Source organism: Balaenoptera physalus (genome assembly GCF_965194825.1).
Source record: "Balaenoptera physalus genome assembly, chromosome: 14".
NCBI classification, from domain to species: Eukaryota; Metazoa; Chordata; class Mammalia; order Artiodactyla; family Balaenopteridae; genus Balaenoptera; species Balaenoptera physalus.
Genome location: NC_138893.1, coordinates 7051841 through 7067685, shown reverse-complemented (window position 1 = coordinate 7067685; position 15845 = coordinate 7051841). Strand labels below are relative to the sequence as shown.

The following is a 15845-nucleotide window of genomic DNA, read 5'->3' as shown; positions in this document are numbered from 1 at the left end:
GCGGGAAAATGCATTGATAACTTTTTCAGGAAAAAGGAGATTAGGGACAAAAGAGGAAACTGCCAGCAGGAGGAAAGAACAGATTCAAAAGACAGCATGAGAAAGTCTGGACCTTAGTCCTTCCTACATCCGTTTTGTGTTTGCTGCCTCTGGGGTCTTCACACTTTCTGGTTCTTTGGAAGATTTGCCTCTCATGTGTAAATGGAAAATGGGCTCAAGGCACAAAGAAAGAACAAACAACACCCCTGCCTAGGTTTTCTTTTGATTTCTATGTCTCCCTCCTTCTCTTTCTCCCGTCTTCCATGACCCTGTTCTTTCCTTCAGTTTCCTCATATTCCCAGAACTCCTCAAACAGCTGCAGTTTGGCCTCTGATTGCACCACTTCACTGGAACTGCAGTTGCCAAAATGAGAAAGATCCCCTGGTTGATAAACCCCAAGAATTTTTGAGCCTTAACTTTCTTGACTGCTCTGCAAAATTTGTTACCAATGACCTTTTTGAAATTCCCTCTTTCCTTGTATTCCAAGGAACTTTCCTCTGCTTGAATCTCCTGGTACTCTTTTCCCCTCATTGTCTTTCTCTCTTTCTCCCTCCCTCTTTTCCTTCCTTTCTGTTGTTTTCTTCTGTCTATTGCTTAAGTACAAATCCCCTTCCCTGCGCCTGCCAGAATTCTGTTCAGAATTCTTTTCTGCCTAATTCACTTAACTTCCAGGCTTAAGCTATGACCTTTAGCCCAGTGACTCAGATCTCTGCCCCCAGCCTAGACATCTTTCCCTAGTCCACATCTGTGCATCCAGTTGGACCACTCTAGCTGGACTTTCACCCCAGACCCCCAATCGCGATGGCGGAACTGAACTGCTCTGTTCCTCTTGCCCCTCCCCACTTCTCCGTATCTCTGTCCTAGCCTTCTGTGCATTATACAGGCGCAGCCCAGAAACGGAATACATCCCTTTACCTTTCTGAAATGAAAGTCTCATTATCATTCAAATTGAGCCTTTTCCTAGCTGTCTGACCTTCAGCATTACTTAACTTCTGTGTCTCTCAGTTTTCTTATTTATAAAATGGAAAAAAAAATAATAGCACTTGCCTCACGGGAGTGTTGTGAAGATAATAAATGGCACATTGTAAGCCCTCAGTAAATATTAACTATTTTATTGTTTGAAGTAAGCAGACTCCCCACTGACTTGAAAAAAACAAAACTAGTTTTCTTAGCGTGTGATTTGGTTTTTGCGCAATTCTCGAGCTTTGTTTCCCACCATTTCCTAACTTCCACCCTGATTTCTACCCTTACAAAAAGATGCTCTAACAGGCCATGCTCTGCCCCTCCCTCTCCCAAGCTCACTGGTGCCTCTTCCCGTTACTGGATCATGACGTAGCCACGATAATTTCCACTGATCTTCAAAGTGTGTGTGGGATCTCTCTTCCTGCCCTCTTCTCCCCAAGTGTAAACTAGTTTTTCCTCCGTGTGCTCCTGGAGAGCCATTGTCTTAGAGATCGTTCAAGCTGCATTACTACTGTGTGTGCATCTCTGTGCTACCAGCTTCTTAGTGGTAGAGGATGCACTATTTATCTTTAGGTAGGAGTGGTTTTGAGAGGAAGTGTGACCATAGGGCGTGGACAACAAAAGAGAATAAGCAGTAGCATGCACCAATTGTACACCTAGATGTGGCCCTGAATACAGCCAGCCCTCTTTCCTCCTCCGTTTGAGCCTGAGGTAGCTGAAAAGGGGGAAGTTTGAAGAGCAGGAAACAAAAGGCAACATGATGCTATCAAGGTAAATCTAAAACAGAGATGCGAGGGGTAAAAATGGAAGCCAGCTGGTAGACTGTTCACAATGGATTAGAGATTCTGTGAGTCACAGTGGAAGGAACTCACATAGGGGCGGCTGGCAGGAGAGGAGAGCTCATGCTGACCTGGTGATGAATCTGTATGCAATCTTCTGGAACAAGATTTCAGTCTCAAGAATGAGGAAAGGACGAGACTGATAACATAAATTTGTGATATATAGGAATTTGAGCTGTAACATTGGCATATACACACAGTTTTAATGAGTCACAGTATTTTTGGTTATGAGATGTGTGTGTGTGTGTGGTACCATATATAAAAGCATACTACCTATACATTTTAATATATTTTGATAATAAGAGTAGTACAATGTTTATTATAGAAATATTGGCAGTCAGAGAAATGTAAGTCTGATATGAAACGGTGGTGAGGAAATGGAGGTAGGTGGTATAGACGACTTTGTAGGCAAGGTTGACCTTGAGAGGGAGAAGAAACGTCGTGTGGTAGTGGTGTGGTCCAGGTAGAAGACGCAGGACCTGGGACCAAGTGAGGCTTTCTGAAGCTGGGAGACTGTATAGCCTGTTTGTAAAATGATGGAAATAATTGAGAAAGGAAGGATAAACTGACAGTGGATGGGAGAGGGGGGCACTTCAGGAGTAAAGACCCTGAGTGGGTGAGAACAATGGGCCGGGTTGGCCCTGGATAGGTGCAGGGGCACAGATGCCAGTGGGTAGACAGATGATGATGGTCACAAAAGGAAGCAAGTATCAAATTATTATTACTTTCCCTGTGCTCCTTTGAGTTCAAATAATGCACAGATTTAAACCTGTCCTTTGGACTGAGAAGGATGGCTCCGAAGAAAGCAAGCCGTGTACGCGGTGACTGACTTTCGGGGCTTTGTGTTCAGACAGACCTTTGTCTCCTGGCTCCGCCACTCTCCTTCAGCTGTGGGACCCTCATCAGGTTAGCTGAGGGTGGGTAAGAGCCCAGGTTCCGGACTGGACTCCAATGCTGGGATCCTGGCTCCATCACCAACTGTCTGTGTCAACTTGGATCAAGCACTTGGCCCTTTCTGCCTGGGCGCTTCTTGTGTAAAAGTGGAGATTTAAGATGACCCTACCCATAGGCGGGATAAGTAATAAGTGAGAACACTGTAAATTTTGTAGAGCATATATATTTCTAGTCAATGTTAGTGGTTATTATTGCACTCTCTAAGCCTTCATTTCCATCTGTAAAATGGGGTAGCTAATAGACCTGCCACGTGTGATTGTTGTGAGAGTAAAAAAGACATTACTTACAAGGTTCTCAGCATTACAGCAAGTGAGTGTAAAGGGAAAAAAGAAGTGTGAGTGAGGGTCAGGGATGGCTCCACTGGACAGCCAGAGATTGGGAACTTCTGAATGACGATTGGGAGAGAGAAGATGACTGGTGATTTGAAGGCAAAGTTTTTAAAACTTCATTTGCAACAGAATGGAAGCCAATTAAAGCCTGATGATGTGGCCAAGGACACAAAGCCTTTCCTTTGAAGCTGATAAATTTAATAAAAATTGATTCATTTTCACTTCAGTAAAGGTGAGGGGAGATTGTGTGTGTGCATGGGCACATTTTAGAATAAATATCTGCAGAGGCTGAGTTAATGTAATGAGATTTTATATTGAGAAGTGACATTAATTACCACATTATATCAGAGCATCTGAACAAGTACACTAAAATAGTTAAAAATAGGTAAGCTAAATTCATTTAATTAAATTACTGTGTTTTGTAGCATCATGCACATAATATAAAAATAGTGTAATAAAATATATATACGTTATGTTTTGATTTCCAAACGGAACATAAGGATCACGAGGGCAAACCTAGCGTAGCGCCTGATATACCGTAGCTGCTGGATAGTGATGGGTGAATAAGTGGGTGAATAAATCCCACATTTGCAACTCCTGTGACTTACATTGGACCTCTCCATCTTAGAACAAAATAGCTAACACATTCTGTTTCTTTACAAACAAGTGCAATACAAAGTGATGCTTAGTGATGGAAATCTAGATAATTAGGGACTTTTATATGAGTTGGTGTGTCAAGTCAAAGAACAAAGCAGGGCATTATGAAATACATGTAAGGTAAGTGTAGATAGGATTGTGTTCCAGACAAAATGATACCATTTAGTATTATCTGAAATAATGTCTTTTGTGCTTCAAGGTGAAAATATTGTTATGAGAAAACAAGGAAGGGGAGAGTTAAAGCTGGAAGCAGTGGAGCATAGCACAAGGAACAGTGAGGGGCATTCCGAGAAGCTTGAACGGTAGGCTTGGCTAAGAAAGTCAGGATCCTCTCTCCTTCCCTCTTTCCCTGCCCCCAGCTAGTCCCCAGAATTGGAACGTCAGTGACTTGAGTTGCTCACTCGAGCACTTTCCCAGGGGAGTATAAAGAAACTGGTGCTTCAAGTGTGGTCTCTGGACCATCAGCCTCAGCATCATCTGGGAACTTCTTGCAAATGCAGAGTCTTAGCCCCCCTGTCAGCCCTACTGAATCGAAATCTGCAGTTAACAGGTTCTGCAGGTGATTCACATTAAATCACAGATCAAAATTTGGAAAGTATTGGCATAGAGATGAGAAGTGTGGGCTTTAATGCAAACTGATCTGGATTCAAATCCCCATTCCACCATGGGCAAGCTAATTTTCCGATTTCGTTTCATCATCTGTACTCTGGAGTTATAGGTACCTCATAAACACTATTATGTAAGGTAAATGACATAGTTCCATGTAAAGTGTTTATGTAGTGCCTTGGATGTTTAGTAAGCATCCAATAAATCTTAGGTGTTTTTCATTATTTCCCTTCTGCTGAGCAAAGGAAATAATAGTGAGGAAGAAGACTTCTCACTGCGACCTTTCCCTCTGCTTCCTCAATCTTATACTTAGCATACACTTGCAGATAGATCGCATCATCTTTCTGAGTTTACTTCTGCCGCTGGAAGTTTTTTTCTGTTTACATTACTATGGACAAGTCACTTAACCTCTTTGAGCCTCGTTTTTCTCCTCAATATTATGGGATGGTCACATCATCCCATCTCACAGACGTGTAAAAATCAAGTGAAGTGGTTCATAAGACAGCATTTCATTCATTGTGGAAATTAACACAACAGATTTCACAGAAGAATCATCTGAAGATGAGAGGGTAAATAACGTAAGATGGTAAATTAGATCATTTATAATAATGATGGTATCAGTGACTGATACGGCCGTTCCCCCTTTGCTAGGGCGATAGAAGGCGGACTCTGGTTGCATATGGGGAGGAGAGGAAATTGGTTCCCTCTTCAGAGACAGAGGCCTCTGCATGTAGATCCCAGAAAGTCCATCGTTGAAAAATGATCTAGACTTAAAAGGGATAAGCGTTTTGCTCTTTACCTACATAGCAACAGAAAATGAGACACATATACTTAAAGAGTAAGACAAAATTAAACAAGTAGGCATCGAGGAAAGTTTCTAAGGAGGATTAGAGGAAGGACTGCATCTGGTTGTATGTCAACAGGGCTTCTGAGACAGAAGGTGTTTATGGTTGGCCTTGGGGGAGATAGACTCTTGAGAGGGAGTTGCGGTGCATTCTACTTGGGGGGAGTAGCATGAGGAAATACAGAGCCAGAAAAGCCTGAAGCACATAAAGGAAGGATTTAAAAAAAAAAAAAAAAAATCTACTTTGGAAACTCCAGATTACAGAGGGGTGGAAAGAAAAAATGAGTGGTACGGATAGGTGTGGGTCAGATTTTGAAGGACCTTGTTTGCTCAATTCCTAATTTCTCGTTGATGGCTAGTCATTTATTATTTTGGAGGTGGGAATTGTCACGACCAGGGATATGTCTCAGAACATTTATCTGGCATCCAAGTGTGAGTTGCTTTAAATCAGGAATGAGCAGAGAGACTAATTCAGAGCAGATATTTTGTGGCCCAGGAAAAGTAATAAGACCCTGAGCTGAATTTGTAACGCTGGGAATGGAAAGGAAAGAACAGTTTGCAACAAATGCCTTTCTAACAGGTTTAAGGTGACTCTTTCATGTCAGCAAGAAACCTCAATGTTAGAGGAAAATAAGAATGATTCACCTCCTAGTGGGTGTTGCTCTTGCCAAGTTCCATCTCTCGGTATATTTTTTAAAGTTAGTGTGAGTAGATGTGCAAATACACTAGTTACTTATTCTATTTTTATGTCCCTGTGCAGGCAAAGAGAAAAAGGAAGAATTCTATTCATGTGTCATACTCTTGAGACTTATGGTAGTTTGCTAATAATAAGTTCTATTGTCTTGGTCTCAAAAGGCATTCAAGGGCTGAACCAAGTATGGTAAGGTCTCCCAGACCCCACTGATTACACAGCTGCAAAATTTGTAGCCGAAATGTCAGGCTGCCTTAGTATTTTTGCAGGCCAAAACGCCAAGCAAAGTCAAGTCAAATTGTTTCATGTTTCTCTTGAAAATTTGCAGGTTCTAACAATAGAGGTCAAGTCTGCCTCAGAAACTTTAGTCCCTTCTTTAACCTCCTGAATTGTTGGCTGAGCCTGTTTTTTTCCATCTGTTGAATGAGGGATAATCATACTTTCATCTATTCCTGCCTTTCTAAGAAAGGCTTTTTGAGCTCCTTGGTTTCAAGATATTTTCGTAGAGTTGAAAATTAAATATACTTCAGATGTCCTCCTACACGTGGCTCTAGGCCAGTTTCACCCTTGGTGTAATTCTTTAGACTGAGGACCATCTGCCTTCGTCTCACTTTACTCTCAGAGTTTGGTGCCTACCTGCCTTCTCATCTCTGTAGTTCATTAACCTGCAAATCAGGCATGATATTAGTGTCATCTTGAAACATCTTCTCTGTATAAACAGTGTTTCTAAAGGCTTCCCGAGTAATATGAAATGAAACAATCGACTTGATGCCATCCCTTTTTTTTGTAAAAAGAAATATTAAGAAAATGTAAAGAAAAAGAACTGACATATAAATATATCAGTATTGGGATTATAAGTGATTTTTAAAATTTTAATAATTTCTTCTTTTCAAATTCTCCATAATGAACAAATATTACTTACATGAGTTAAAAAAAAACTATTACTAAAGTACTTTTTTCTAGCGGTAGTCATCATACTTCATTTTTATAACTTCTGTGTTTTATTTCTAAAAGACATATCCTTGAAATGTTTTGATGATTGTGTACATCAAAGAGTTATTTTTTTCTATAGCAATGGTTCTCAAATTTTCGGATTTCAAAATAGCTTAGGAGGCCAAGAAAGAATTATGAATTTGGGGTTTTGAAAATGGGGATCACTTAAAGCAACTAATCTTTGCTGACAACATTTTTAAAGGAAGGATATTATAATACTATGCTTTTTATAATATAAAGGATTTGGTCTAAGAATAAAAAAGGGCCTTTCACAAGAAAGGCCATAGGTATATTTGCAGCAACATTTATGCATGATATATTTATATATGTGTATACTATTTCAAATTCATTAAACTTCTATTTAATGACATATACTGAATAAATTATTTTGGAAACAACCATTTTACAGTGGAACATGAAGAGGAGCTGGAATACCTAAAATGTCTCAATGTTCTTTCTGTAATTTTACTGCCATTATAAAATTACCCAGCTTTACACAGGATATTGAGAAAATGGAAACAATAGTCTTTAATACTATTGCACTCAATTTGGAATGTTTCCAGTAAATTGAGAGAAACCAAGGTAGAACAACCACCCTGCCAAAATTTTTCCACTGCAGAACCTGGTATTAAGGATTGAGCTGACTGGCTAACAAGGTGGGCTCAGCAGTTATGGGCCCTGATGATTCAGCACACAAAGGTCAGCAGCTTATGTGAACTATTCATCAAGATTGCTACCAGAATAGGCGTTTGAGACTCCCTTTTCTTCTTTAATTCCCTATTATACTCTGATATTTTTTTCTCGATCAGAAATATATATTAGGTACTAAATCTCATGATAAAACCAATTTTTAACTCCCATTTGATTCTGTGATTTGAAGTTTGGACAGGTAAGTCACTGGACCTCAGAAAATGTTCACAGTGGTAGGTTGCCTTTTAAAATAAAGCAAAATCTCATAAAAAATATCATCTGTCTCCACTGCCCTTGGTTGCTTTGTGGGTTTCATATGTCCTTTAAATAACTAACATGTCCATATTCTTCCTCCTACGTTCCTTGGAGAGAAATTGCAAGGTTTATCTTCTTACTCTGACAGCTTTGTTGTTACATCCTTACTGAAAAATTGAGAACAATGGAGTATATTTTATTGGGGTTATCTTAAGTGGTCTAGTATGTGCCTCTTTGTTAATTTCAATTTGCAGTTATTCATATGCTCTGTTTATGGGTCTCTCTAATAAGGAAAAGTTCCTAGATTAGGAGTTAAATATCTAAAAGAGCTGAGACCAGCTATTGAGGTCTACACTTTTATTCTGATGAGTGATTCTCTTTGGATTTCAAACAGTGAGATGAGTGTATTGTTATCAAATAAATCTGTAGCTTTACCATGGGCTTCCTCTGTGTGATTCACTCTACAATTCTAATGTCATTTGTACTGATTTACAAATAGGTTGTGTTTCTCATACTAACTAGTAGATTGAATATGGGTCTTGTGTTGAAAGGCATCCCGAGGCTTCCTTGGGCTCGACCAGAAGGAATGTCAAGATTGATTCATGATATCTATAAAACGACAAGAGCGACGAGTTGCAGCCTGAGTGCCAGAGGGTTGCCACCCCTAATTTGAGATAACATGTTTAAGCTGTACTCTGTAATTTAACATTTATTTATGTTGTTCTCCAAGATCTTTCCATAAATCCAGACTTTCAATTTCATTATGTTTGCTTAGAATGCCTGGTATATTAGGATCCAATACATAATAATAATTGTTTGATTAATGGATATGAAAATTATCAACTATTTTGGCACCTAGAAGTTACCAAGTTGTAAAAAGTTATCTGTGCATCCTCTTGGCTTCTTCAAAATAATTTTACTGATTTTGATTTTCAGTTAAGTACACTTATTCCATATCCACTGTGTGAAAACACTAGTCCAGTCAACGTTCTTTATTCTCCGTGGTTGTTTTTCCTCCTGCTCCAGGTTTTCATACCTGCACAGGTATGAGTGTCTTTATCTTCTGTTTCAAACTGTCTGCTTTTGTGCTTGTCCTCTGCTCCTTATGTCTCTGGGGAGAAGGGGCTTTTCCCCTTCACCTCTAAGTAAGCCGCTGCTCTGCCATTATCCTCTGTCCCTCCTGGACTCTTATAGCTCAGCTCAGTTGTTCCCAAGATTTCTAATAACTGCCCTATTGTCCTCTTGTCTGGAGCCTTCCCCTCTCCATAAAGATGTACTCATCTCTGCTATTTCAATGTAAGCTGCACTTCATCTTGCTCTCTCTGTCTCTCACCTCCAGCTTTCATACCCTTTTTCCCCTCTGACAGGTGCCCCTCTAGCCTCTAGACCTTCTTTCTCCTAAGAAACTTGACATGATGTTGGAAATGTTCTACATCTGTGTAGTTCGGTGAAGTAGCCACTAGGCTCTTGTGGTTATTGAACACTTGAAATGTAACTAGCGTGACTTGAAGAAATTATTTTTTTCTTGGCATTTCATTTAAATTCAAACCATTCCCATATGGAAAATGGCTACAAGAGTAGGCAATGGGTCAACCTTCTCACCCACGGAACACCGAAAATTATTTGAATCTATCTTCTCAGTTCTCCAAGGATAACCGGTACTATTCCAAGATACGTAGAAGAGAAGTTAAGTCATTACATACAGCAGATGCTTGAGCATTAGAACGTTCTGCTTTCTGCTTAGGTAGCTGAAGTCTTTCTTTCCTGCCCATTGAAAGAGGAAGTTGAAATATCTGTCATTTGCAAAGGTCACGAGCATCTCTAAAAGGCAGTCCGCGTACGTTTCTCGTTCGCACCTCCTAACTCTCTACTTCAGTCAAAAGGATCACTATCCTCCAAATGCTCCTTTTACTTCTACTTCTCAGCCCAGTATTATGCTACATCCTCAACCACTTATATCCTTCTTCCTCTCTCCGCTTACCAAACTATATACTTTCTTCAAGGCTCACACCTTGGCTTTTCTCAGAAGCTTCCACAGACCAAATTAAGCCTATGAAAAGTGGAATCCCCCAGTCTTTAAAAAATATGTATCTATTGAAGTTTTACTATATTCTAGGCAAAGATAAGAGTGGTTAATAATAATAGATTAATATTTGTTGAAATCTTAAGTGCCAGATCCTCTTCGTAGCTCTGTGTGCATGATTCATTTACTTCTCATAGTACACAGTGTGAGAGATATTAATATTATATAACTTTTACACATGAGGAAACTGAGACATCCAAAAGTACCATGCTCAGTCTCCTGGTCAGTAATTGACAGTAAGGTCCTGCTCTTACAGAGTTTCTATCAGGGCACTTGCCAGTTCTTCATGTTCCTCAACAGTACTAATGGATTTCTAGTTCTGTTCTGTTTTACCCTTTGGTTACTAAGAATCTCATAGATGTAGACCTTTCCTTCCCAGTAACATTCTAAACTCCTAAGATAAGGACCAAGCTGTTTGCTCCTTTGTGTCCAGCAAGAACCTAACATCACATTTTAGGCAGTAGTTTCCACACTACAGCTATGACCCACTCAGCTGTTCTGAAATCAGTTTACTGTTTTCCTGCTTCACAGCCAGACCATTTTAATGAAGTAGAATGCAGTAATATCAAACTGTGGTACATCCATACAATGGAATATTATTCAGCAATGAAGAGAATGAGCTCTCGAAGACATGGAGGAACCTCAAATGCATAGTGCTATGTGGAAGAAGCCAGTAAAAAAGCTCCATGCTGTGGGATTCCAATTATATGACTTTCTGGAAACAGTAAAACTATGGAGACAGTAAAAAGATCAGTGGTTGCCAAGGGTTGAGGGAGAGGGAAGGAGTGAGTGATGAATAGATAGAGCCCCGGGGTGGGGGGCGGTTTAGGGCAGTGAAACTCTTCTGTAGGATAATGTCATGGTGGACACATGCCATTATACATTGTCAAAACCCATTGAATGTACAACACAAAGAGTGAACCCTAATGTACATTATGGACTTTAGTTAATAAAGATGTATAAATATGTGTTTATTAATTGTAACAAATATACCACAATAATGCAAGATGTTAACTACAAGGAAAATGGAGGCTGGGGGGAGTGATGAGAGGGATATATGGGAATTCTCTGTGGTTTCTGTTCAGTTTTTCTTCAATCCTAAAAGTACCCTAAAGAGTAAAGTTTATTAATGAAAAAAATGGAACAAAATATCTAAGAACACCATGCATTGTGAGAATAAATATTGTTACAGGAAACATTTGTTGCAGTTTTAGATCCTCATTTGTGTACACAGGTACATGGGTACACTTGGTTGCAATGTAAAAAAATACGTATCTGATTGCCGGTAAGAAGTCAAAAAAGTTTGAAGGTCACTGTTTCAGAGATTATTGTAAATACAAAACAACTATTTGCCAGCTGATTGAAAGCCATCTTAGAATTCTGGTAATGATTGTAAGCTTGCCTCACGTAAGTAGGAACAGTCTTTCATCCAGACTTTAGTAGGTATGAAATGTCACTGGTGTAATGTATCTGTTTTCTAAAATGATTATACATGATAATTATAGGATGCTATATGAAAGCCTTTAACCATGTGATATAACAGAATTTACCCAAAAGGTATAGATGACAAAATGACTCTTGTCTGAACATTTTTCAGCCTTCCTGACTGGATGTGGTAGCTACCTATTCAGGTTTTAGTAAGATATTGGGAGTATCTTGATTTTTTTTAATTGAGGTATAGTTGATTTACAATGTTGTATTAGTTTCTTGTGTACAGCAAAGTTATTCATATATATATATATATGTGTGTGTGTGTGTGTTCTTTTTCAGATTCTTTCCCATTATAGTTTATTACAAGATATTGAACGTTGTTCCCTGTGTTCTACAGTAGGACCTTGTTGTTTATCTATTTTGTGTAGAGTAGTTCTGCTAATCCCAAATTCCTAATTTATCCCTTCCCCACTTTCCCCTTTGATAGCCATAAATTTGTATTCTATGTCTGTGAGTCTGTTTTTGTTTTGTACATAAGTTCATTTGTATCCTATTTTAGATTTCATACATAAGTGATACCATATATTTGTCTTTCTCTTGTCTGACTTACTTCACTTAGTATGATAATCTCTAGGTCCATCTATGTTGCTGCAAATGGCATGATTTCATTCTTTTTTATGGCTGAGTAATAGTCCATTATATATACACATGGTATGTGTGTGTGTATATATATATATGCCACATCTTCTTTATCTATTCATCTGTTGATGGACATTTTGGTTGCTTCCATGCCTTGGCTATTGTGAATAGTTCTGCTGTGAACATTGGGGTGCATGTATCTTTTCAAATTAGAGTTTTCTCTGGATATATGCCCAGGAATTGGATTGCAGGATCATATGGTAACTCTATTTTCAGTTTTTTAAGGAACCTCCATACTGTTTTCCTTAGCGGCTGCACCAGTTTACATTCCCCCTGACAGTGTAGGAGGGTTCTCTTTTCTCCACACCCTCTCCAGCATTTATTATTTGCAGACCTTTTGATGATGGCCATTCTGACTGGTGTGAGGTGATACCTCATAGTTTTGATTTGCATTTCTCTAATAATTAGCAATGTTGAGCATCTTTTCATGTGCCTATTGGCCATCTGTATATCTTTGGAAAAATTTCTGTTTTGATCTTCTGCCCATTTTTTGATTGGGTTGTTTGTTTTTGTTGTTATTGAGCTGTATGAGCTGTTTGTATATTTTGGAAGTTAAGCCCTTGCCGGTTGCATCGTTTGCAAATGTTTTCTCCTGGTCTGTAGGTTGTCTTTTCTTGATTATTCTTTTTAATACAGCAGAACTGATTTATAGCCTCAAAACAATATCAGGCCTAGTTTTTAGGAAATATCTGAAGTAACCCATGAGCATAGAGACTGTATTTATTTGGTTCCTACTGTTGTCCCTAAGCTTGCTCAGAATAGGTGCCCAATAAATACAAGTCGATTTTAGACTGACTCAAGTTAGCAGTTTTATGCAATTGTCATTAAAAAAGGATAGGAGTGTTTATTTGGTGACTTTGTTTTCGTTACAGGTTGGTTGCTTTTCATCTTTCTTTTCTTTCTTTTGGGTTTTTTTGGTGTTCTTTCATTTTTTCTAAATATCTCACATGGATTCCCATGTCTGGGAAACAGAAGGTCTTAGTTTGGTAGTCAGTGCGGTCCTGGTGCTGGGGCAGCTCTGAGTTGGAGCTGACAGGGGCTGCTGTCCTGTCTGCTCTGCTTCCTCAAGCTTTTCAATCTCACCTCTTTTGTTCCTTCTTTTTCTTATCCCCTCTTTCAATACAGATCACCCTGAGAGCTTTGACTTTTATCACAGCAAACTTACAAGAATATCAGAAGAATTAACACAATGAATTTTTTCAACAGTTTGCTAAACTCCCAGATCCCATTTACTTCACATTTCTTTTTCTTACTTTTCTTTCCCTTGCTGCCCATCCCAAGAGAGTGAAACATGAATGCTTCCCTGTTGCAAATATACTGGAAGGTGATCTCATCACATATCAGTGCTATAAATGGCCAATGGAATGGAATCCTGGGAGAAAGGAAGAATATACAGTGGTAAATTAATTTCTAGTTTATGGCCTAATTATCTTTAGTCCGATTTATATTCTTAAGGAGGAATAAATAAAACCAAAGTCGTTCATATTAGGTTTCCAATGCAATAACAAGCTACTCTTATATCTGGGACAGGAGTTGAGCAATGACAGTTTACTCTTAAATTTTGTACAGTGTCAATCACAATACATTTATTTTGCAGTTTGTTAATTATAGTCAGTCCTTACCAGTAGAAGACTCCTTCCGTATTCCTTTGGAGACTTTTTGTAAAAAATACAGATCCTTGTACCCAGTCTCAGGCCTCTAGAATTAGAATCTCTGGAGATGTACCAGAAATCTTTCCCTTTAAAGAAGTCTCTGGGGAATTTCATGAGTTCATCAGCTTAGGGAACCAGTGGGATAAAATCTTGGTACAATCTTGGATGGTAAGTGAAAGTCAATTACATATCAGAACAATTTTCTAATACACATACATCAAACACTTATAAAAATAACAGTGTTATATTTCTTCTTAGTCATGAAACCAAGTTTCACAAATGTGATACTCAGATTTATCCTCTGGGTCTTGCTTGTGGTCCCATGAAGTATTGAAAGCTACCAAAATCCTAATGTCATCTCCACTGAAAAAATACTTTTATGATGTCAGAAAGCAATAGATAAGCATTCAGTTATCTAAGAACCCTCTTTGCCTGTAAATACTTAGAGTCCTTTCTTTTCGAGCATAAAACAGTATCTTCACTTAAATTGTTCTATTCTGTCCAGTTCTATTAGTTCATGTACACAGCCAGGGAAGGAAAATAGCTGTTATTCCATGTTTGGTTTATCACTGATTCAACAGAATCAAAAGCATTTTTTAAATTCCTCCTTGTGTGTGGCCCCATTCTTTGTGCCCTACCGTGAAAGTTGCAAGCACACTGGTCTTGCTTCCTTTGAACTAATGGGGCCTTCTATATATATCCAAAATACTTTCCAAACGTTTTCATTTTTTATTCTGTGACAGAGAATACAATTACCCTTGTTCCTTTGGTGGAGGGGCCTGTACCGTGTAGAAAGTTTATTTTGTTCGCCACACCCCTTATCTTCAGAATCTTGCCTTGTGAACTCCGGGCTCCTTTTCTTCCTCAGTCTCCCATGGAGACTGTGCTGCGAGTTCCCTTCAGGCCACACCAGGCATCTTGTCCAGACCCCTCACTGCCACCCTCTCTGATGCTCCAGCCTCTGTCAGCCCTTCCTCTGGACTTGCCCCGTCACCCTCCTTGAAGCCCTCCTCCTCTCGTGTTTCAGTGTCACAGGACATTATGGGGCAAACCCACAAGGCTTGTAGACAAGGCTCATCGTGACTGTGTCTCTTCCTGGCTCCTCAGGACACTTGCGGTCAGCCTTCATCACGGCTTAGTGCACTCTTCAGAGTGGCTTTGCCAAACGTTCCCCTTCAATTTCCACCCCTGATTCTATACACTGCCCTTCTGACCAAAGCTCTCTTAGAATACCCCCCTGACCTGCTTCTCTGAGAAACCTAGAGCCCACACATCTCTCCTCCAGGCTCTTCAACACATCTGTCCTTATTCTGCCCCTTTCTCTGTCTCTGAAGAGGAAATGTCCCTTCCACTAAGACACTCACATTTCTACCTGGACTCTCATCCTCTCTCTGGTCTCTGACATCTGCCCTTTCTGCCTATTTCCTGACTTCAAATCCTGGTGTTTTAAACATTAAAACTCAATTTTTTTCTTATCACGAGAAAAAAAATGAATAATTATGTATGATGACAGACGTTAACTGGACTTATTGTGGTCATCATTTTGCAATGTTTACAAATATCGAATCGTGTTATGCCCTTGAAACTCATATAACATTATATGTCAATTGTACCTCAATAAAATTTTTTAATTAAAATTTTTTTCTTGGGAATTCCCTGTCGGTCCGGTGGTTAGGACTCTGCACTTTCACCGCCGAGGGCACGGGTTCAATCCCTGGTCCGGGAACTAAGATCCCACAAACCACGTGACACGGCCAAAAAAAATTTTTTTTAATGTAAAATATTTCTTGACCTCACCTCCCAGCCTCCTTTTACTCCTTCGGAAAGATTCCAGTGCCTGCTGTGTGCCTGGCGCTGTATCCTCCAGCTCGCATGCATTTTCCTGCTTTGCCTTCACTGCCAGATTCATCAGCGTTGTCTGCCCTGCCCTGCCTTCCCCTCCCCTCTCATCTTTAATTCACTGTCATTTAGTGTCTCCACTTTAATTATCCTGAAACATTGGTCTGAAAGGTTATCAGTGAACCCTTCTTTTTCCTAACCTGAGCTGGTTTTTTTTTCCAGTTTTTCTATCTGAAAACTTCGTAGAATTTGAGGCGGTTTTGTGACATTGCAGTCAGTAT

The 15845-nt window shown here is 39.4% G+C and overlaps 1 protein-coding gene across 8 annotated transcripts in view; it reads left to right on the top strand.

The window, feature by feature from the left end:
• Positions 1-15845, top strand: part of CHRM3 (cholinergic receptor muscarinic 3) — a 532253-nt gene that overhangs the window by 237385 nt on the left and 279023 nt on the right. The gene's annotated exons all lie outside the window — the stretch shown is intronic.